At 44.4% G+C, this 21,669-nt stretch overlaps 1 long non-coding RNA gene across 1 annotated transcript; it reads right to left on the minus strand.

Annotated features, from left to right (window-relative positions):
• Positions 1-2,393: 2,393 nt before the first annotated feature.
• On the minus strand, positions 2,394-21,538 carry LOC115473392. The gene is made up of 3 exons (XR_003942653.1): positions 21,454-21,538; positions 4,767-4,812; positions 2,394-2,485 (listed from the first exon to the last, which is right to left on the minus strand). It is a non-coding gene; the product is annotated as an uncharacterized LOC115473392 (long non-coding RNA).
• Positions 21,539-21,669: the final 131 nt, after the last annotated feature.

Consider the following 21,669-nt stretch of genomic DNA (forward strand, 5'->3'; position numbering starts at 1 on the left):
TTGGATCCCGCCTGATTTGGGTCTTCCATTCCCTGGTCGTCTGGGGTATGCTGTAGAGCAGTTTCTCAAACCAGTCCTGGAGTACCCCCTTGCCAGTCGGGTTTTCAGGATATCCACAATGAATATGCATAACAAAAATTTGCATACAATGGAGGCAGTGTATGCAAATCAAGTTCATGCATATTCATGAAAACCTGATTGGCAAGGAGGTACTCCAGGATCGACTTGGGAAGCACTGCTATAGAGGAGGGGTGTCCAAATTCATCCTTGTCAGTCGGGTTTTCAGGATTTCCACAATGAATATACGTGAGATTTATTTGCATACAATGCAGTCTGTGCATGCAACTACATCTCATGCATATCCATTGGGGAAATCCTGAAAACCTAACTGGATTGTGGCCCTTAAGGCCAGAGGTTGGGCACCCTGCCATAGAGGCAGCATTCACAGCCCCAAGAGCCAGTAGTGAAAGAGTTGTAGTTATTGCTTAAGTATGGAAAGGAGTGGTCTAGTGATTAGAGCAGTGATCTATGAACCAATGAAATCAGGATCCAAATTCCACTTCCCACACTGGCATTCCTTTTGACCTTGGGTAAATTACATTGGGCTCCTTTTACTAAACTGTAGTAGTGATTGCCATGCGTCAAATGCAACAAAGCTCATAGGAATTGAATGGGCTTCGTCTCCTTTGCCGGACTGGGAATCACTACCGCGGCTTAGTAATTATTCGTATTCTTATTTCTTGTTGCCTCAAATACAGTCTAAGGGATCCTTTTACCTTCTGATGCAACTTCCTGTTTCTGCATACTGTTGGACCAGGTCAGAGAGAAGGTCCAGGGCTAGTGCAAACAGTGGGCATGAGTTGCTGCCCGCTGCTGACAAAGAACTGAACGCTATAAACCGTACCTGGTAGTTGAGGGAGTGGAGTTAAGAGACCTGATTGCCTGGGAGAGGGCAAGGTTGACCCCCCTCCCCCAGGTGATCAGGCCCACCTAAAATTGGGTGTCTAGCTACACCTCTGAGGTACAGAAGGAAGACTGGAGAGATGCATTTTACATTTATATTGGGGCTTTGTGATATTAACAATCTAGGCTAGAGACCCACCTTTTTGAGCCTGCTTTTAATTCTTTACTCCTATTTGCTTGTTCAGTACCCATGTCTGTTTTAATCATTCCCACAATAAAATAACTCCCTAATCTCTTATTTGTCCTGTTTGTCTTGAATAGATTCTAAGCTCAGTCAAGCAGGAACTGTCTCATATGTGTTTTGAGTACAGCACCGCGCACGTCTAATAATAAGTAGTAGTAGGCAATGGTGCTATGGCCCTCCATCCAGGGCCGTTGAAAGATGCAGCCGGGCCAAGACAGGACTGGACTACCATGCACCCCCCCCCCCTCACCACACACACTTACACTCGGGCTGCTGCCCCCGCACCTTTCTGTCTGCTCCCTCACTCTGTCCTCTCCAACGCTGCTTCTGTCTGTGCCGGGAGTTGGAACTCAGATGATTACATTAATGTAATATCACGTTAATGCAATCATCCAGGTCCTGGGTGGGCAAGCAGGAAGAAGTTTGCCGGTGCTGTGGTTGGGCCCGGGGAATTCCCCCTCCTCCTCTTGGCGGCCCTGCCTCCATCCACCAAGTGTCTTTGTTGTTATGCCCATTGGAAAGCTCCCTCTAGAACCTGGTATGCATACACCCTAGTTCCAGCCAGTAGGTGTTACCAGTGGGACTGCAGGGACTTCAGCCAGCCCAGGGGATGAAAGTTTAGACTGCACCATTGGAGCCAACTTTTCAAAGTACAACACAAATGACCCCTTCTGAGACACATTGTTGGGCCTTGCTCAATACTAGGGGTACTCAAGTACCCACAGATCTGGCATCTAAATTACAAATAGTGGCACTATCACTGAGCCACTAAATCAGCATTGTTTTAAAGCTAAGCAATTATTCAAGGCAAGGTTCATATTGTAAATGTGCCATCATTTATATGCTTTTTCTCTTTCTTCATTTGGCACATTGGATTCATCCCCCAAATGGAAATGCGAGAGGGATGACTGGACATCTGAATTGCTTATGTCCTTACCAACCATGAGATTGATGGAGACAGAAAGAATGAGCAGAGAATTCTCGGGCAGTTTTTGTTTTCCACTCAGATACTGAAGGCGAGGTTAATTAGGGTAAAATATATATATCATCGATGGACTATCCAGCACCTCTTGCAAGACTCTTATTTTCATACCTGTGTTTCAGTCCGTACCCTTAAATGAATTGTGTCTCCATATACTGTCTGACACAAGTGGGCTTTTTACTAGAGTGCATTAGAACAAAACGCAGACCTTCTTTGAAAAATTAATGGCCATTTTTATTTCCTTTTCAAGTTATTTTAAGGAATGATTCATATGGTATATTATCAGTCTATAACGTATGGAGATAAAAGACCTGACATCTGGAGATATTTCACTGTGGACCGTCTGGCAACGAAGACTTCAATAAAAGAAGAAAACACTATAAGCTCTTCATGTGTTCTTGTGGATCAAGCACATAGAATATTCACTACAAAGAGATTCACAAGTACATTTTGTATTTGGCGTGGAAGGCCAGATAAACGGAATTCTTAAACCTAAAGTTATTGGGAATTTCATCATAACATTGTTGGATTCAGTCCAATCATTGTTAGGTATACATAACAGGTTTATTTTTTGGTCCAGCAGGTTCCCCCTGCTCCTTTGTACTTCCAGTTCAGTTGGGAATAATGTTGTTGAGTAATAGTGCTTGCTGTAAGCTTTCATTTGTTACTACTCCAATGGTTTTTCTCCTATTCTTTAATCCCTCGCTCAACTTGCTACAAACATTGCAGTGATGATCCTCAGCCCAGGACCACTCACCAACTGCTTCTTCCCAGAACCCACAAACATGACTTGTCCAGCCACTCAGGGCTGGATTTAGTATATGGCGCCAAAAAAATAAAAAATTAGTGAATAGTATTCTATAAATGGTGCACCAGCATAGGTGCCTTTTATAGAATAGTGAGTAGAGGCGGAATCCACAACCAGCTCTGGGCACAAGCATTTACACCAACTGGAACCAGGTGTAAATCTCGGCGTGCAAGTTGGGCGTAGATCCCCTCCAATTCTATAACACTGCACACATTTTAAGGGAACACCCCCTACCTGCTCACGTCCTTCCCATCGTTAAACCCCTTTTTCAGATCTGCATGGAAACACCTAACAGGGCACGTAAGTGCAGTTCTGCGCTGATCTGTCGTTTTTTGGGCCGTTTCAGTGCCTTGCTGCTCCTTGCTTTAAAATCCAGTACTGAGGTACAAATTCTACATAGCCTTAAATATTGTCCCACCGGAATATTTTGTCTTAAATGTTTAGGGTGGAAACCGTAAAAGAATTGCAATCTGTTTTCTTGCGATAGTAAAGTGACTTGAGCAGCCAAATCCCTCGCAACAGAGTCACCATCCAAAAGTCATCAACTCATGCAAACCTTACAACCTTTGATACCAAATGCCAAACCTATTTAACACTAACCAGATATGCTATCTGACTCAGAAGCTGTCAGTGGATGAATACATTAGCAGATAAACTATGTGGTATATATTTATGCAATATGAAAGCTACAATATGACTGACAGCAACACAATGGGACACAATGGAGTGAGTGGACAAGGATCCTATTGGTTAGAGTAGTGGCAAGGCTGGTGTTAGACAATCAGAGACCCAGGGCACAAACTGGGGAGGGGGCTCTGAAAGCTTGTCTTCAGCTTATGCCTTCTTCAGTTTGAGGCAGGCTTGGGCCCCCTATGGTATGGGGGCCCAGGGCAGTTGCCCTGTATGCCATCCTCTATTGCCAGCCCTGAGTAGTGGAATAAGAAAATGGAGTAGGTACAATTCAGATCCTGCTTTTTCCCCTACTGATGATCCTTGTGACTTTGAGCAAGTCACTTCACCCTTCATGCAGATTTACTAATCAGCATTAATATGTTAACTTACGCTACTACATGTTAATTTGAACTAATGTACATTTAAAACACGTTATTTAAAATGTTAATGCAGGCTTGTAAATGAGGCCCCAAGATGGTAAACTCAGATTAGGAAAGCCAAGTAATCAGATAAATACTATTTAGATTATGCCTAGATATAAAATCATTTCCTTCCCTTGTAAGTGTTTTATTTCCTTATTACTTATTTGTTTGAACCTAAGAAATTATAAGAGTTTGTGGAAACAGATGAAGAATGCTCTGCAGCAACTTCCTTCAGTTACCACTGTACCGGCTGCAATAACCGATTAACCTTCCTCCCTCCCTCAGAAAATGTGAAGTGTAAGATTAACCATTTTGAGTTTTTCTTATTTTCTTTAAGATTGTTTTCCTGATCTTGGATCTTCCAGTTGTGGACAATTATGTAAATATATATTGTTGAGAGAAAATGTTTTCCTTTTTATATTAATTTCTGTATTTCCTTACATTTATGTGATAAATGTGAATGTAATTAAGTAAAATGATACATAAAAAAAATTTAAAAAAATCATTTTCTTGAGTGAGACAGATTATCAGCATACTACTGGATGGCAGATTTTCAAATTATTGTGAGTTGACATTTTGTAATATCATTCTTAACCTGTGTGCCTCACAGACATTCTGCAAATGCTTAACCTCTGTAAGGCGTTTCATATACTGTAATGAACTAGGGCAGGCTCATAGCCAGTATCATTTTTAAATGATTCCATATGGGTTGGCATCAGTTCAACAATAACTCACTGCATAGCTTATGTGCATTGGCCTCTTGAGATCATGACAAAGGAATCTGTATTAGGAGGATAAAATTCTTTTTAAAATTATGCATATGAAAAAAAAAAGTTACAAACTCTTGATACAATTCAAGATCATGTAGATAAGTAAACTCTCCTTGAATGGCTGTATTATAAAGACAGACTCTTCATATAAATACCAGTATCAATTATTCACTTGAGACTTTTTTTTACTCTGCAGGTTATAGCAGATACCACTGCAGCATTAAGGGGCTCATTTTTAAAGCACTAAGGGATCCTTTTACCAAGCAGCAGTCAAAGGAACTCTCTGGTGGCATCAGCACACGGGTTTGCCAGGCCGCCAGCAATAAAAGGTCTTTTTCTAAAATGGAAATGGTGGTACAGTAAGTGTAACACTTACTGCGGGGCCATTTCCAGGGAGACCGCTTACTGCCTTTTACTTAGGAGGCTGTAAGGGCTTCTGTACTAATCCGCTAGAAACTGCCAGCATATGGCACTGCCCAATTACTGCAAGGTAAGTCCCAGGCGCTAAAAAGATGGTGCTGGAAATGCCACACAGTGGGAGTTGGCACTACAGCTGAACTCCTGAAATAGTCCAGCAGAAGGGCTGAATTGCTGCATGCCAAGCCTACAGTAGCTTTGCTGTGGTTTGGAAAAATGGCCCTGTCAAGCATTGGCCACCCAAAGGCATCTAATTCTCTGCACCATCCACCCACAGGGGTGGATTGAGTATCCAATTCACCTGACAGCATGGACTAAGTATCCAAATTCACTAACAATATGATAAACCAGAATAAAAATAGACCCATAAATCCTGGACTCAAACAAAAAGATGGATCTAAAAGAAAACAAAACCCACAAAAGAGATCTATCTACAAGTAGCTCCCTAGAATCTACCATCAATAAAGTCACCACATCAACCAAGTAGTCCTGTATTCCCACCACACACACACACACACAAAAAATAGTAACACTAGCACTGCTATGGCTAAGTACAAGGTCTTATCTTGGTCCCTCTCTTTAGGTTAGGGTAAATTTCTAATTCCTCCCATAATTCCCCCAGTCTGCCTATGTAGATTATATGTAAATGAGAGCTGTTTCACTCAGTCCCTGGGCACCTGTCGCTCATACCCAGATATCAGGGAATTTCAGGGAATTATGTCAATATCTCTCAGAAGGCTAAGGCACGTCTCCCCCCCCCCCCCCCCGCACGCGTCACCTCCCACATAGCTTTCCTGATGGCTACGTCCTCCCACAAAGGGATCTAAACTCCTCACCTCAAATGTAAGTGGTTGCTGTGAGACTAACTCAGATCGGTGGGTTTAGATTAGCTTCTAGGCTGAAGGAGCTTTTTCCTTTGTGAAGTGCTATAGTTTGAAAATATACTTCCATGCCAATCAATATTGAAACTGTTGAACTTGTGTGTACTTGTACATCATTGACCTGGAATTACTATCAAATTTAAACCTATCCATAAGAGGGAAAAAAAAAAGCATTAATATGTATAACCCACTGATTCTAAACCCAAGTCTCAAGACACACACCACATCAGTTGTTTTTCAAGTCTCCACAATATAAAAAAAAGATATTTGCATACAATGGAGTGATTGTGTGCAAATATATCTTACTAGCCGTTAAGCCCGTTAAAACGGGCGCGTATTGGAATGTTTTTTTCCCAAGGCCCCCCTCCCGTTGCAGCTGCAAGGCCCCCCTGCCATCCTCCTTCCCTGCCAGCTCCAAGGACCCCTCTGTCCCTCCATCCCAGCTTCAAGGCTCCAGTCCTCCCCCCTTCCCAGCTGCAAGGCCCCCTGCCCGCCCTCCCTCCCTCCCAGTTCCAAGGCCCCAGGCCCTCCCCCCCAGCTCCCAAGGCCCCCTTCCCTCCCTCCCAGTTCCAAGGCCCCCTGCTCTCCCTCACAACTGTAAGGGGCCCCATTCCCTCACAACTGTAAGGGGGCCCCTGCCCGCCCGCCCTCCCTCCCTCCCAGTTCCAAGGTCCCCCCCCCCTTGCCTTCTTCCCAGCCAGCTGGAAGGCCCCCTTCAGTCCAGCCCTCCCAGCTCCAAGGCCCCCCTCCTTCTGAGACCTCCCATGTCCCCCCCCCCAAGGTAGCCGCTACCGCCCCCCCCCCCCCCCCGGAGTCGCCCCCGCCCCCCCCTTCACCCGGCCCGGGCCCTCTCTTCGATATTCAACTTACAGCAGCGCCAAAACAGCAGCAAGCAGCAGCTCCCGTTGGCCTTCCTTCACTGCCTGTGCCTCGCCCTCGTGTGACGTCACGTCGGCGAGGGCGGGGCACAGGCAGGGAAGGAAGGCCGACGGGAGCTGAAGCTGAGCTTTTTGCTGCTGTTTTCGGCGCTGCTGTAAGTTGAATAACGAAGAGAGGGCCCGGGCCGGGTGAAGGGGGGGTGGTGGCGACTCCGGGGGGGGGGCGGTAGCGGCTACCTTGGGGGGGGGAGCGGTAGCGACATCAGCGGTTCCCTCCCTCCACTTCCGCGCAGTTTCCCTCTCTGTCCCGCCCCCCTCCCCTCGTCATCACGTCTTGACGCGAGGCGGGACAGAGAGGGAAGTCTCTACTGCGCATTTGCAAGTGAGTACGGTCACTTGCCTTTTATATGTTTGATGGATATTCATTGTGTATAGCCTGAAAACCTAACTGGCTGGTTGTTTCCCAAGGTGTGGTTAAGAACCACTGGTGTAGCCTAATGACCCAGCCACAGTGCAAAGTACTACCAAACAACAGACCTGCCAAATAGCACACAAGCACACCTAAATCCGATATAGTTACCAGCATGTTACTTGTTATACATACATTCAGTGGTGCTACTTTGGGGAAAAAATTATCAATATGGGTTACCATTAAGACATGTTAATTTACAGTTAACCCCACATTAGTAACTAGGTCTCATTGGGTATTCTGGGACCTATACTACAATAGCACAAGTTAGTGGTAAAATAACACATCTTAACGGTAGCCTGCATTGATAACTAGCCTGGTGTTTAACTTTAAATGGTGGCTCCCTGGGCTGAACATCCAGCCTACGGATTAAAAGAAAAAAATATATATATAAACACCATGAAAATATTAGCAAGGCAATTGTAAATTTAAACCATATATCTATATATATAGTAATACTAGTAAAAAAGGCCCGTTTCTGGAACGAATGAAACAGGCGCTAGCAAGGTTTTCCTGGGAATGTGTATGTTTGAGAGAGAGAGAGCCAGAGTGAATGTGCGGGTGTGTGACAGAGTGAGACTGTCGGTGTGACAGTGTGTGTGTGAGAATGAGATTGTATGACAGGGCCCCCTCCCCTGTTCCTAATGCCCCTCACCCCGTTCCCTCCCCTCCTTTTCCTCCTCCTTCCCACACTTTGGGTTCCTTAAGGCTTTCAAAAGTCTATGTACCCCCATGGCCCTAACGCCCAGTATCCGGATACCCCACCGCTTTCCTCCTCACCCCTCCCCCAAGATGTAATACTTTCACGTCCTTCATTTTTTTTTTTTAAGTGTCCTATCTACCCTGTGTACAAATGCCCGGCATTCAGATTGTGTTCCTCTCGTAAATTTTCATTTCTTTGATTCATTCAGAACTTGCCCACCCCCCTGAACACTTTTGGTTCCTTCAGTCTTTTAAAACTCTCCTATGTACCCTGTGTGCTAATGGCCAGCATTGAGATTGTTTTCCTGTCCCAAATTTGCATGTCTTTCAGTCATTCACAACTCCCCCCCACCCTTCTCCAGTTTAACACTTTCGTTTCCTTCAGTCTTTTAAAACTCTCCTATCTACCCTGTGTCCTAATGGCCAGCATTCAGATTGTTTTGCTTTGCCAAATTGTCTGTCACTGATGTCACTGAGGTCAGTGCATGCCTGCCTAGGAGACCACTTCCGGCAGGCACATCCTGTTGGAGGTGAGAATTATTATATAGGATTTCATTCCTTTTAATAGAAAGTGGCATCTTGAGATCTTCTTGCTAATATTTCTTCTTCCCTCTCTTTTTCTTAAGAGAAAATAAAAATATAACATTTTTTCCTTAACAGGAGACACTAAGCAATCTGACCTCTTTCACAAAGAAAGAATCCATAGAAAAAGCCTACTTCAAGTTATTTCTCTTTCAAAAATCAACCTGCACAGCTCCCCTCTAACTCAGGGTGAATAATCATGACCTCTGTTATTTCATCCAACATCCCTTCTCCGAAGCCTTCCCCAATAACAGCTCACAGCTCTGTTACCCTCCTTGCACCACCAGGCAATCCATCTGGGGAATACCCCTTAACTTAAACAGGCTTCACGGGCTATGTAAATTAACCACTCAGAAGGCAAATCTTCTCACAGGCTATACTTTAATTAATCTGAAGGAGTCTTCTTGTACTAAACACCTTAGCAAGCACTCTTAAACTGAGCCCTCCAATATGTGGGTCAGTTATACAATAATCAGTTAGCAAGCTTCCCCAGATATGCAAATTAACCATTCTAAATGCAAATCCACTCCAATTAGCTTCTGCTAACCACTCACTCTTCCACTGAGCCCTCCACTGGAAGTTGAGAGTCTCAAATAAAAACACCCACTTCCCCTTGGAGAGGGCTTCACTTCAACTTTACAATCCTGTCCTCTATTCCCAGCTGAACATCAGAGTCTTCACGGCTCACAGTGCTCCTTCTATACTGTGGCCAAATCAAAATTCCTTATCCTTCCCATTATTCTAGACTTCAGGTAAATACCTTGTCTTTCTGTAAGGATCCTCCTTTGGGTTCCACTTGGAACCCATGCTTTCCAACCCATCTTTATAGAGCTTTTCTTTTGTTGTCCAATCATCAATTACTTAGTGCCACACACTGCCCAGTTAGCGCTGGATAACCCTTACCCTCACCTCAATGGGTGGCAGTAAGTGCTCCCTCCCCCAGAAAGGCCACACAGTGTAAGAACAATCTTACCGCATAGTCAAGTCTTTTTTTTTTTAGGGGCTTTTTAATGACAACAGTAAAAATGGCCTCAGTGCAGGAGAAAAATCTGTGCAAGGACATGCCAAGGCCACTTTTTTTTTTTACCATAGCTTAGTAAAAGTACACCATAATGAGAAGAGAGCAAAAAGCCCAATAGAAAAATCACCAGCTTAAACAAAGAAACAAGTCAATGGATTTTTCTTGCAACCTCTAAATTTTGCTACACATTTGGACCTTCTGTGCACATACAAAAAGGGATATTGCTTTTAATCAATAGTGTTTGTTTTTCCAGTAGAAAGCTGTCGTTCTAATAATATTTTTAAAGTCTAAGACCACAGAATTTATCTCAGAGTTGATGGAGCCTGCATTAACGATTTATTGCATTCTAAACATTTTTTCTCCGCATATTTCTAATTCTAAGTCATTCTTAATTTTCTTGTCCTTTTTCATCTTTATTTTACAGTATATTAATAGCTGCTGCAGAAGGAGCAGCAGAAACCCTACTATGGAATGGCAACAGAAAAGAATTACACAATTTGGAAGAATATCTGATTAAACTAGCCAATTACAATCAAAATATTTAGGGGGTCTTTTAGTAAAGCTTAGCTCGAGTTATCTGCAGCAGGGCCCATTTTATTCCTATTGGCCCTGCTGCAGATAAATAAATAAATAAATAAATAAATAAATAAATAAAGCTTAGCTTGAGTTATTTATGTGGTACCCTTATATCCCACACTTTCCCAGCTTGTGCGGGCTCCATGTGGCTAACAAAGTTACAAGAAATTACATAGTACAGCAGGATAAAATAGATATATAAAAATTAACAAAGGCAATAGCGTAAGCAGCTTAATAAAAGAACACGGATGGGAATACAGGAGCAACAAGAGGGAAACAGACATAGACCAAATGCGGGTAATCAATCAAAACGGAAATAGGGGATTAAAGAGTATTATGGTCTTTGGGATATGCCTTACTAAACAGATATGTTTTTAGTAATTTCTTAAATGTTTGGTGATCCGATGTCTCTTTCAGTAGTCTCGGCAAAGCATAGTAAAAGACTCCCTTAAATGGTTGTGCTGCTGAAGCCCCTTGACCACCATTTCACTTATCTGCTGTAACATTATCTATTTTAATTCACTGGACCTCATTCTTAAAAAGTCCCTATTGTATTATGTCCTTTATGACAAATACATTAGCTTCCCATTACCCATTTAGCCTATTTTTAAACTCTCCTAGAGACTTGAACTTATGTTATCTGAGGGAGTGACAAGCACATTTGGTCTAGGTCCAGGTGAAATACCTCAGGGTAGACCTCATATTTCAGACAATTCTGAGCTTACACGCCAGATAAATTAACTGAAACACCATAGAAGACTTGTATTGTTAGAGAGAAAGCACAGATGTCATCTGGCTGAGGTTATCCTACAGTTATGTATTTCTAGCAGAGTAACGGATGTGGCATGAAAGTTGGCTGATAGTTTACGTGGCAAATGCTGTTCACTTGGGTTTGAGTCTCAGGCTAGCTGGATAGGAAGGTGCCCGAGATGCAGCATCCACAGCCTCTGGGGAAGGGATACTGTTAGCTAGATTCAATAGGAACCCAAGATTTGTGTCCACTGGCTGAGAAAAGGTATATCATTGCAACAGCTAGGTTAAGTTGAGATGGGATATGTAGAAGGTGGGCAACTATTGGTCTACTGTTGAGCGTCTGACGTAATAAACTTCAGTGGTCAGACGCCATGTTTGCCTTAGCAAGCTAGCTTTTCCAGAAAAGTGGAGATGGTAAAAGCGATAAGGTAATAAAAGAACAAGAGAAGAATTGTAAGTACACGACTCAAAATCACACAGTTTGATTTAGATTGATATATGTTTTGTTTCAGCTCGCCGTAGAGTGAACCGAAAGATTCAAAGGCCCGTATATATAAAAAAAAGAGATTAAAAAAAAGAAAATAAGATAAGTAACATATGAAATATGAAAGATTAAGAGACACAAGAGATTATAAATATTGTAAAAAGTAAAGTGTCTAATGAGGATTCCCGCATAATTTCGCTGATTGTAGAGGTAAAAACCTAGCGATATAGCGGGAGGGAGCAGTTCAAAAGTAAAGAGAACAGCCCCTGGAATCTGAAGCCGCTTTACTTAGACACAAGCTGTGTATTAATAGAAAGTATGCTATAGAGGAACTATAGTCTAACAGAGGTCATCTCTAATAAAGTTGGAAATCCACAGGAAAAGGATTCTGTAGGGTCAACCCTTCCTCCTATCAAATAAAAAAAAAAACCAAAACCATATTATTCAATGGAGAGCACCTCTATCGAATTCCATGCAAAAAAAAAACCCACAATAAAAAAAAAATGAGTGCAAAAAGGATGTGATGTGAAACCAGGAAAATAAACAAATTCTAATGTCACTTCCTTAAGAAAGGCAACCTGACTTATTTTATTTTACTTTTAAGCATTGCTTATGTTTCATTTACCTAGGTACACCTGAAAAAGAAAAGTGCTACTTTTTCCTATATGCTTCTTGCGAATCCTGCTAAAATTTTAGAAGCAGAGCTATCACTGAGACCATCAAGACATTCCAACGGTATGCCACAGGGGCTAAGGGATCAATGCCTAGACTCAGCTCCTTCTCCTCAGAACCTGCATCTAGTTCCTGACTGGTAAAAACGGCTGTGAGGAAAGGGGTCCATAACTTTTAGCAGAATGACCATATTAGGGATCGCTTTCCTCATGGCTCGTGACCTGGTCACATGCCAATTTGTAGTTATGGCTGCATGGGAGAATCAAATGGGGATAAAGCCTGGGCAGCTGCCCATGAAGGGTCATAATGCCTTAACCCAGTAAGGGAGAAGTCCATCTGAACTGGAAGCAAACAAAAAATACAACCACTGTCTGACGTTTGGGAGAAGGATCACATTTTTATGTGTGTAGGACAGGCAGAGGAATGGAGAAGTAGCTTAATGGTGGGCTGAGAACCAGGGACACCAAGTTCAAAGCCCACTGTTGCTAAACGCTAGAGATGTCCGCAGGAATATTAGGGTGCCTCTAACATTTAGCACATGCTTATTTTTAGTGCATGTTAAAAACGCTAGCGTGCCTTTGTAAAGGAGGCCCTTTAGAGAACTTTTTACTAAGTTGCAGTAAGCGCCACTGCACACTTACCACAGCTTAAAATGACCTACTGCAGGACATGCTTAAGGTCCTGCGGTAAATATCAAATCAGCATGCGCTAACCCCATGAAAAGCAGTACTTTTAATTTTTTGTAGGGGAGCATGTCTGGGGGGATGGAGAGTAGGCATTGCTGCGCTAATCAGTTACATAGTAACATAGTAGATGACGGCAGAAAAAGACCTGCACGGTCCATCCAGTCTGCCCAACAAGATAACTCATATTTGCTGCTTTTTGTGTATACCCTACTTTGATTTGTACCTGTGCTCTTCAGGGCACAGACCGTATAAGTCTGCCCAGCACTATCCCCGCCTCCAAACCACCAGCCCCTCCTCCCAACCACCGGCTCTGGCACAGGCACAGACCGTATAAGTCTGCCCAGCACTATCCTCACCTCCCCACCACCAGCCCTGCCTCCCAACCACCGGCTCTGGCACAGACCGTACAAGTCTGTCCAGCACTATCCCCGCCTCCCAACCACCAGTCCCGCTTCCCACCACCGGCTCTGGTACAGACTGTATAAGTTTGCCCAGCCCTATTCCCGCCTCCCAATCACCAGCCCCGCCTCCCGATCTTGACTAAGCTCCTGAGGATCCATTCCTTCGGCAAAAGGATTCCTTTATGCTTAACCCACGCATGTTTGAATTCCGTTACCGTTTTCATTTCCACCACCTCCCGCGGGAGGGCATTCCAAGCATCCACTACTCTCTCCGTGAAAAAATACTTTCTGACATTTTTCTTGAGTCTGCCCCCCTTCAATCTCATTTCATGTCCTCTCGTTCTACCACCTTCCCATCTCCGGAAAAGGTTCGTCTGTGGATTAATACCTTTCAAATATTTGAACGTCTGTATCATATCACCCCTGTTTCTCCTTTCCTCCAGAGTATACATGTTTAGTTCAGCAAGTCTCTCCTCATACGTCTTGGAACGCAAATCCCATACCATTCTCGTAGCTTTTCTTTGCACCGCTTCAATTCTTTTTACATCCTTAACAAGATACGGCCTCCAAACCTGAACACAATACTCCAGGTGGGGCCTCACCAACGACTTATAGCATGACCGCATTACTGTGCGCTAACTGGTTAGCGCAGGATTACTGGGTGAGCCCTTCATGTCTACAAAATAGATGGCGGTAATTCTTTTTAATGGATATGCACTAATGGCAACATTAGCTCTGGTCATTAATAGCGAAAATAGAAAATTGGGCCAATTTCTGGCTGTGGTAAAAATGGCCTTAATGCATGGGAAAAACCTACATAAGAGCACATTCAGACCACTTTTAGTAAAATGACCCCTTAACTCTCTATTGCCTCAGGTAGACACTTAAGCCCTTCAGGGACAGAAAAATACCCACTGTACCAGAATATAACTCACCTTGAACTACTGATCTCCTTAAAAGTTCTCCTGAACCCAACACAAATAATTTATTCTGAGTTAAAAAAAAACCAACAACAACTGACTCATGTTCCAGAAAACACATTTGTATTAGGCAGAGATACAACTGAGTGGGACAAAACAAAGTCCCACAAATATGGCCACAACTATTCTCTGCCTATAGGAAATCCATCTTGACCTTCCTGGCACAGTTTCACCACTGCTTCTGCTGCTTACAGGGCTCCCTAATTACATGCTGGCTTTTTCCAGTTTTCAAAAAGCAACTGCACTGCAATAGCTGCCTTTTGCTTTTTCTGCAGAAAATGCTGACCTGTTAACTAGTGATGAAAGTGGCCAGAACTGAAATAGCAGCAAGTCCATCTTGATGCAGAAATTTGTATTGTATTTTATTATGTACAGCCAAAGTCAGCTTAACCGTTAGACAAGATATGGCATCGCCGAGGCAGAGTAAAACAATAGCTCCTGACAAACTCAAAGAAAATAAATATATGTCAACAGCCATTTACCCTGATATAAATGTAGGCGCATTCAATAAGTGAGCATATTAATACATATATTAATCAAGAGAGTCGGCCCAATCTCCACCCTTGTGCAAGCATATTGTACATGCCGACTTCCTCTATCTGTACTTTTAGGCATGACCTAATTTTATAAGAGCCCGTATACACACATGTACACAAACTGTGTATGTGTCAATTAATCCCTAGTAGAACAGAAGTTGACACAACCTCTACATAGGATAACGCTAAGCAAAATATCTTTCAGCAAATCTTAATGCATAACTATTATTTATGTGCGTTTTTAACAGATTCAAAGTAACAAATCTATGATTTTGGCACTTGCAAAATGTTGGACCCCCTACCCCCTTATATTCAGCTGGCGATGGTCAGCATCTTTTTCAATGCTGACTGTCGCTGGTTAAATTAGCCCCCAATATTCAGTGCTGGGCCATGTCCGGGCAGAAGCACTGAATATTGGGGGCTACGTATGAGCGGCAGAGCTTATGCAGGCCCAGCCGATATTCAACTCGGGTCCTGGCTGAATACCAGGCTAGGACCCACATAAGCTTTTTAAAAATAATTGCCCCCCCCCCCCCGACGCATCCCCATCTCCAACTCCCCCAGCCACACCCCCTCCCCCCAAATGACCCCAACACCTCAGTAGTGCAGGTAGGCTGCTCCTGGGCCTACCTTGATTCCTGGTAGTCCAGTGGTGGTTGTTGGGGGCAGCAGCATAGCCCTCTCACTCCTGCCCCTTATGGCGCCTTTGCAAAATGGCTGCTGCAACCTCTCATGGCACTTAATTTTGGGAAGGCGCTGTAAGGGGCAGAATGATCACCACCAGTGGACCACCAGGGAGGTGTTGGGGGGATACATCAGGGACTCGAGAGGGCTTCAATTAAAAAAACAAACAAACAAAAACAAACCTTATGCGGGACCCGGTCCGATATTCAGCCAGGGCCTGCATAAGCTGAAGCGGCTAAATTTAGGACAGCTTTTGAGTGTGCAGGACATAAGAGGAAGACAGAGCAGGGCAAGCAACACAGTGGTGCCGGAGACCGGCACTGGACAAGGCTTCAGCTGGCGGAGGTTGGGGACCCCCGCCAGCCAAGGTATTTGCTGCAGCTGTGGGTGGGGAGCGGCATAGCGGTGGGGAGGCAGAACAAACTGTGCCCCCCTCCTCGGGCTCTGGCCCCCCCTCCCACTGTGGTCTGGCTACGCCCCTGGCACATGCTAATCTTTTTAATGGCGAATTAGCTTGTGGCCATTAATACAAAAATTCGAATCAGCCATTTTCTTGCTGCTTTACAAATGGCCTTAGTGTGCAGGAAAGATCCAAGTAAGAGAGCACTAGTGTTTAGAAGCTGTTAAGACTCTTTCAGTCCTATTCTTGCTTTTGGAAATTTTCCCCACTCTTCCTTAAAGAACTTTTCTAGTTCAGAAATATTCTTAGGTCTTCTTGAGGCATATTTTCAAAGCACAGCCTTCCAAAGTTCCATAGGTTTCTACGGAACTTTGGAAGGCTAAGTGCTTTGAAAATATGCCTCCTTGTGTGCACTACATATGTTTAGATCGCTTCACATACTTTCAATAATATTTTAGACTGTGGCCTCTGAAGGCCATTCCAAAACCTCCATTTTTCTTTCTGGTAAGTACTTCATGGTTTATTTTGAGGTATGTCTTGGATTCTTGCTTGCTGAAACCTCTTTTCAGTTTCAATTTCTTCATTGACTGTAGGATATTAGTTTCTAGGGTATGTTGATATTTAGTTGAATTCATCCTTCCTTCCACCCAGTGTATTTTTTCTTGCAAAAATGGTGCTGGTACTCAAATGCCAGGCCATCTTTCAGGAGTGGGGGTGATCACTGGGGGATCGGGACCTGCCCCACAATAGCCAGGCCTCCTGCAACCTGCCACAGAATCTATGAAAAGGCAAAACTGGTGTGCAGAACCTGGGTTCTTTCATTAATACTTGGGGACCAAGGATCAATTTTAGTCGACAATGGAAAGTTTGAGTACACATTGAAAAAAAAAAAAAGCCCTGCTTCCACCTGAACAATATTTCCTGTGCTACTCACTGCCACACAGTCCCAAAGCGTAATAGATCCAACCCTGTGCTTGACAGTTGGCAAAGTACACTGTTATTTTCTTCAAATACTTCCCCCCATTTTTAAGTCCAAATATACCTTAACAGTTCATTTTCAATTCCCAAAATTTCAGGCTAATCAAGGTTTTCTGACTTTTATGATGAAGTTGTAGAAAAGGTTTCCTTCTGAGAAATTTTCCATGCAGAGCAGGGATGTGCAAGCAACACTATTATGGAACTCTGGACAAACTACTTCAGTGTTAGTTCAGCTTTTTAGCAGTTGTTTGCAGTGACCTGTAAGTTCTATTTTGCAGATCTGACCAGTTTTTAAGCTGTTCCATCAGAGACTGTTCTTGCTCTTCCAGATCTTGGCTTGACTTAAACAGTCAAAATCTTAATTGGCACAAAAGTGTATACTGCCAGCACTAAAAACAAAGCTCACCAGTCCGACCAACAACTGATTTTTACCGTGAGCTAAAAACACTACCGCGGTTTGTAAAAGATCCACTTAGAGCTCTCTTACGTGCACCATCATCTCATCCAGGCCCTGAGACTCCAGAGTTCTGCTTGCCTCTGTGTTTCTACACATGGAATGAGGAGCAAGTCTGAAAACTTTACCCTGGAGTTTCTTAATTTCAAAGTTTTATCTAAAATCCTAAATTCAGCTTCCAGAACCTCCTTCCTACATATTCCTAAGCAACTGACACCCAAATGCACTACAAAAACCAGTTCCTCCCTAGCAGTCTGTAAAATCCTTTTGTAAAAAGGATCACAGTAGACGTCGTGTCCCTCGACTTACTGACCGCTCCCGCTATCCTCATACCAGGGCCTCCTCTGGAGACAGACACCTGCTCCACTCAGCTTTCTTTTCGAGTTCTCTAGTCCTCCAGAACCTTCCTGTAGTCTGTGGGCCTTTCTGCACCCTTTCCTGGGGATACAATTATTGCCTGTCCTTGTCTTCCTGGGGGTTATTCCACCCTCAGGACTCTCTGGGATAGTGCCCTTTGTAAACCCCACCCCACCCCACCGGAGCCTTCTCTGGTGTGCCTTGGTCCTCTAGGGGCTCCTGCCTGGCCTCACCAGCCTTTTACCACAGGGAACCACCTTGAAACCAGATTTCTATGTGGTTGCATTCATTCCGGCCTCTAGGTTTGGTCTTCCCCTTTTCCTCAGGGTGACCTCTTCCTTAATCGGCAGTCCTGGTCCTGCCTCTCCGCTGTATCCCCTGGTAACCGCCCCTCCCCTTTTCCAGCTCTCTAGGTGGGGCCCCCCAGGTCCCTCTTTTCTGGGGAGATAGCCCAGCTTCTTCGGCTGGCCCAAAACAATATGCAGATTAGCCAGTTACATGTAAATTCAGTTTATTAGTTCGGTTACAGTCTTTTCTTGGAACCTGGCTTTCCCATTCTCATTCTGACTGAGATTCACCCCCCCTGAGACCATTCCCTGAGGACATCTGGGTCTCAGGGTACAACAGCCTCCTCCCCTGGATGGAACCTTCTTTTATTCACATTAACCTTACGGTCCCATCCTCCACCCCACGGCTGTTGGTTCTTCTAAACACTTTCCCAAGCTTAAAACAGTTCTTCCAGCTTATAAGTTCACTTCTTCCTAAACAGGGCAATCTTCCATTTCAAACTTTTCTCCTTGCCCTGTTGCCTAAACACATAGTCTATACTTCTTATCCTGGGACACACAGTACCTCTGGGTTGTTCTTGACTCCCCATCTTTTCCTTTGGGGACACATAGGGCCATAGGGCACAGCCAGGCTTTCTCCTGGGGGGGGGGGGAACCCTCCTCTCTTTCAGGCAAACCCTCTTTTCTCTGCTAAGAGGAAGCTATTTATGAGGTGTCCAATAAACCTCCCCACCTCTTGAAACCTCGCCCCTCTGGTTCCAGAAAGATCTGGCCTAGAAGCCTCTTCTCACTCCCCACAGCTATCTCTCTGGAGCTCCCTCTACTGGCCCATACATGCCCATACTCAGCTCGATCCCTGGAGCTCCCTCTAGTGGCCAGAATGGGCATTTTCCCAATTTCAGTGGGCGAGCGCCCTCTGGCGGTCTCCTCCTGTAAGGGCAGACACTGTGGTTATCACACTATCTAGGTGACACTTGAGACCTGCCACTTTTAGGAGAGGCTTTAGTAGCAACAGTGTCCAGTATTGCGAATGGAGAAATGTATAAATCAGGATTTCAGTCCCTCAAACAGTACTTATATTGAAATGCAAAATTTTATTGATCTCAATGAAAGAATTAGGGACTGATGTGCTTCTACTGTTAGAAGCTTGAAGAGATGGCTGTATGTACCTTATTGCTTTGGCAAAATTTGGCAATCATTGCACTTTGATTTGGTTTTGCATGGCCTTATACAAAGGCCTCTTTTATTAGCAATTCTCGGCATGGCAAACGAGAGGAAGGCCATTAAATTACTATGGGCTTCCTCTCATTTGCCTTGCAGGAATAACTAGCGCAACTTTGTAAAAGATGCCAACAGTTCATAGTAAATGGAATTCAGAGGTGGTTTTCCACTCAAGCACAACCTTTTTCAGCTAAGTTCCAGCATTGGACAGACAGGTTCCAACTCACAGGGTTGTGTTCCTTGAAAGCTGGGGGTGAAAGTCAACAACAGAGATATCATGTTATCGAGTTCCAGGCAGGAGATTTTGGGACAGTCCTGGTTTAGAACTTCCATTCCAAAGCAATGTGGGATTTGTAGTGCCTGATCCATCAGTGTTGCAAGTCCCATAGTGCACCAGGATGGGGTAGTCCAAAATGCAGGACTATCCCAAAATCTTCAACTTCGAACTGGGTACACTTGGCATCTCTGCAATAGTAGAAAGAGGATTTTAAATGAAACATTGTTTTATGAAAATGCTCAATATAAATGTGCCCCCCCCCCCAGATTATTACGGAATGTATTGGGATAGTTCTACAGGTGATTTTACACAGAAATGGAAGAGAATGATGGAAGCCAGGATTCAAATGATACTGACAATTTTATGTTATGAGGGATTTATCTTTCACCAACTCAATATAAGATTCAAGGCAAGTTACATTCAATTTAAAATAAAAAACTGACAATGTCAGGAATTACACAATTTTAAAAAACGTACATAAAAAGCAAATATTAAAACACTCCAGGCCTAACAAGCAAATATATTGAGTCTTCATTACCTCAGATACAAACTTTAGGGCCCTTTTACTAAAACCTGTTAAAATCTGGCTGTGCACAGGGAAACCCACATGCTAGTCATAGCGTACAACACCTTTTAGCGCAGCTTAGTAAAAGGGCTCCTGCGTCTGCATCAGGGGCGTATCTGACCTGCGGCGGTAGGGGGGGCCAGGGCCAGAGTGAGGGGGCACATTATAGCCCCCCCCCCGCCGCCGCCGCCGCCGCCATTGCCGATCCCCCTCCCCCCAGCCGCTGCCATTGCCAACCCTCCCCCTCCGTTGCTCGCCTACCTTCGCTGGCGGGGGACCCCAACCCCCGCCAGCCGAGGTCCGCGTCCTCCTGCCGCTGCCGGCTGCCTTTGGTCCTTTCATTTTTCCATTGAAGCTGGCGCCGCCGCCGACGAAAAAGTTTCTTTTGAATCTGACGTCGCTGCACGTTGCACGTTGTACGTGCAGGACGTCAGACTCAGAAACAATTTCTGAGTCTGACGTCCTGCACGTACAACGTGCAGCGACGTCAGATTCAAAAGAAACTTTCGTCGGCGCCAGCTTCAATGGAAAAATGAAAGGACCAAAGGCAGCCGGCAGCGGCAGGAGGACGCGGACCTCGGCTGGCGGGGGTTGGGGTCCCCCGCCAGCGAAGGTAGGCGAGCAACGGAGGGGGAGGGTTGGCAGCGGTAGGGGGGGCCAGGGCGAAATCTGCGGGGGCCCAGGCCCCTGAGGCCCCACGCAGATACGCCCCTGGTCTGCATTATCGAGTTAGTGTACGCTAAAAGTACACTAATCCACTGCATGCAAATCTCTCATGAATATTCATTGTCAATATCCTGAAAACCTGACTCGCTAGGGTGCCTCCAGGACCAGGTTTGGGAACCACTGCACTAATCAGAACATGCTAACTACCTAATTATTCCATGCCTACTACAGAATCCCTCCAATTTTTTTTAAAATACCCCATTTTTAGTATGCAGCTTGCAGAAAAGGGAAATTACTGCAAAATGGTTTAAGAGGTTTTGCCCTAAGCATTGTCTCCCACGTTAGGGCTTAAGCCCTTTAGCAAAAGGGTCCCATGGATTGTAAGCCTTCTAGAACAACTCACTGTATGTGAAGTAATTCACCAATGAGCTATCACTGAAAAGCCCTGAGCTAAATCCTGATTCCCTTCCTATAAATTGTCACTTGCCAAAACAAAAGAAAAAGGAAAAATACCCTCTCAGTCGCTTCAAAGCGGTAAAAACACTTGCTTAAATTTCATACAAGCATATAACTTTACGATCGATTTTCTTTACGTTTCCTTTAAAAAAATATTTGTGTCAAATAATTAAATTGCACAAAGGAGAACATCCCTCTTCGGTAGGATCTGTTACATTGCCGCTCACTCACATGTCCTCGTACAGCTGTCAGACCACGAGTCAACCTACCCTCTAGGGCTCACAGGCCTCGAGCCTTAAACGTTCTCCAATCGTGTTGAAAGCTTCTCGTTTTCAGCCACTCAGCTGTTACCCCGGTCCTCGGCCAATGAGCGCGCCGCCCGAATTTGATCAGCGTTGCGGATGGTGGCTAGGCGAAGTGGCTTCGGTGCGTTGCTAACCGCCTAACCTGTACCAAAAAATATATAGATGACCGCGACCTTCTTC

The sequence above is a fragment of the Microcaecilia unicolor genome, chromosome 6 (genome assembly GCF_901765095.1).
Source record: "Microcaecilia unicolor chromosome 6, aMicUni1.1, whole genome shotgun sequence".
Lineage (NCBI taxonomy): Eukaryota > Metazoa > Chordata > Amphibia > Gymnophiona > Siphonopidae > Microcaecilia > Microcaecilia unicolor.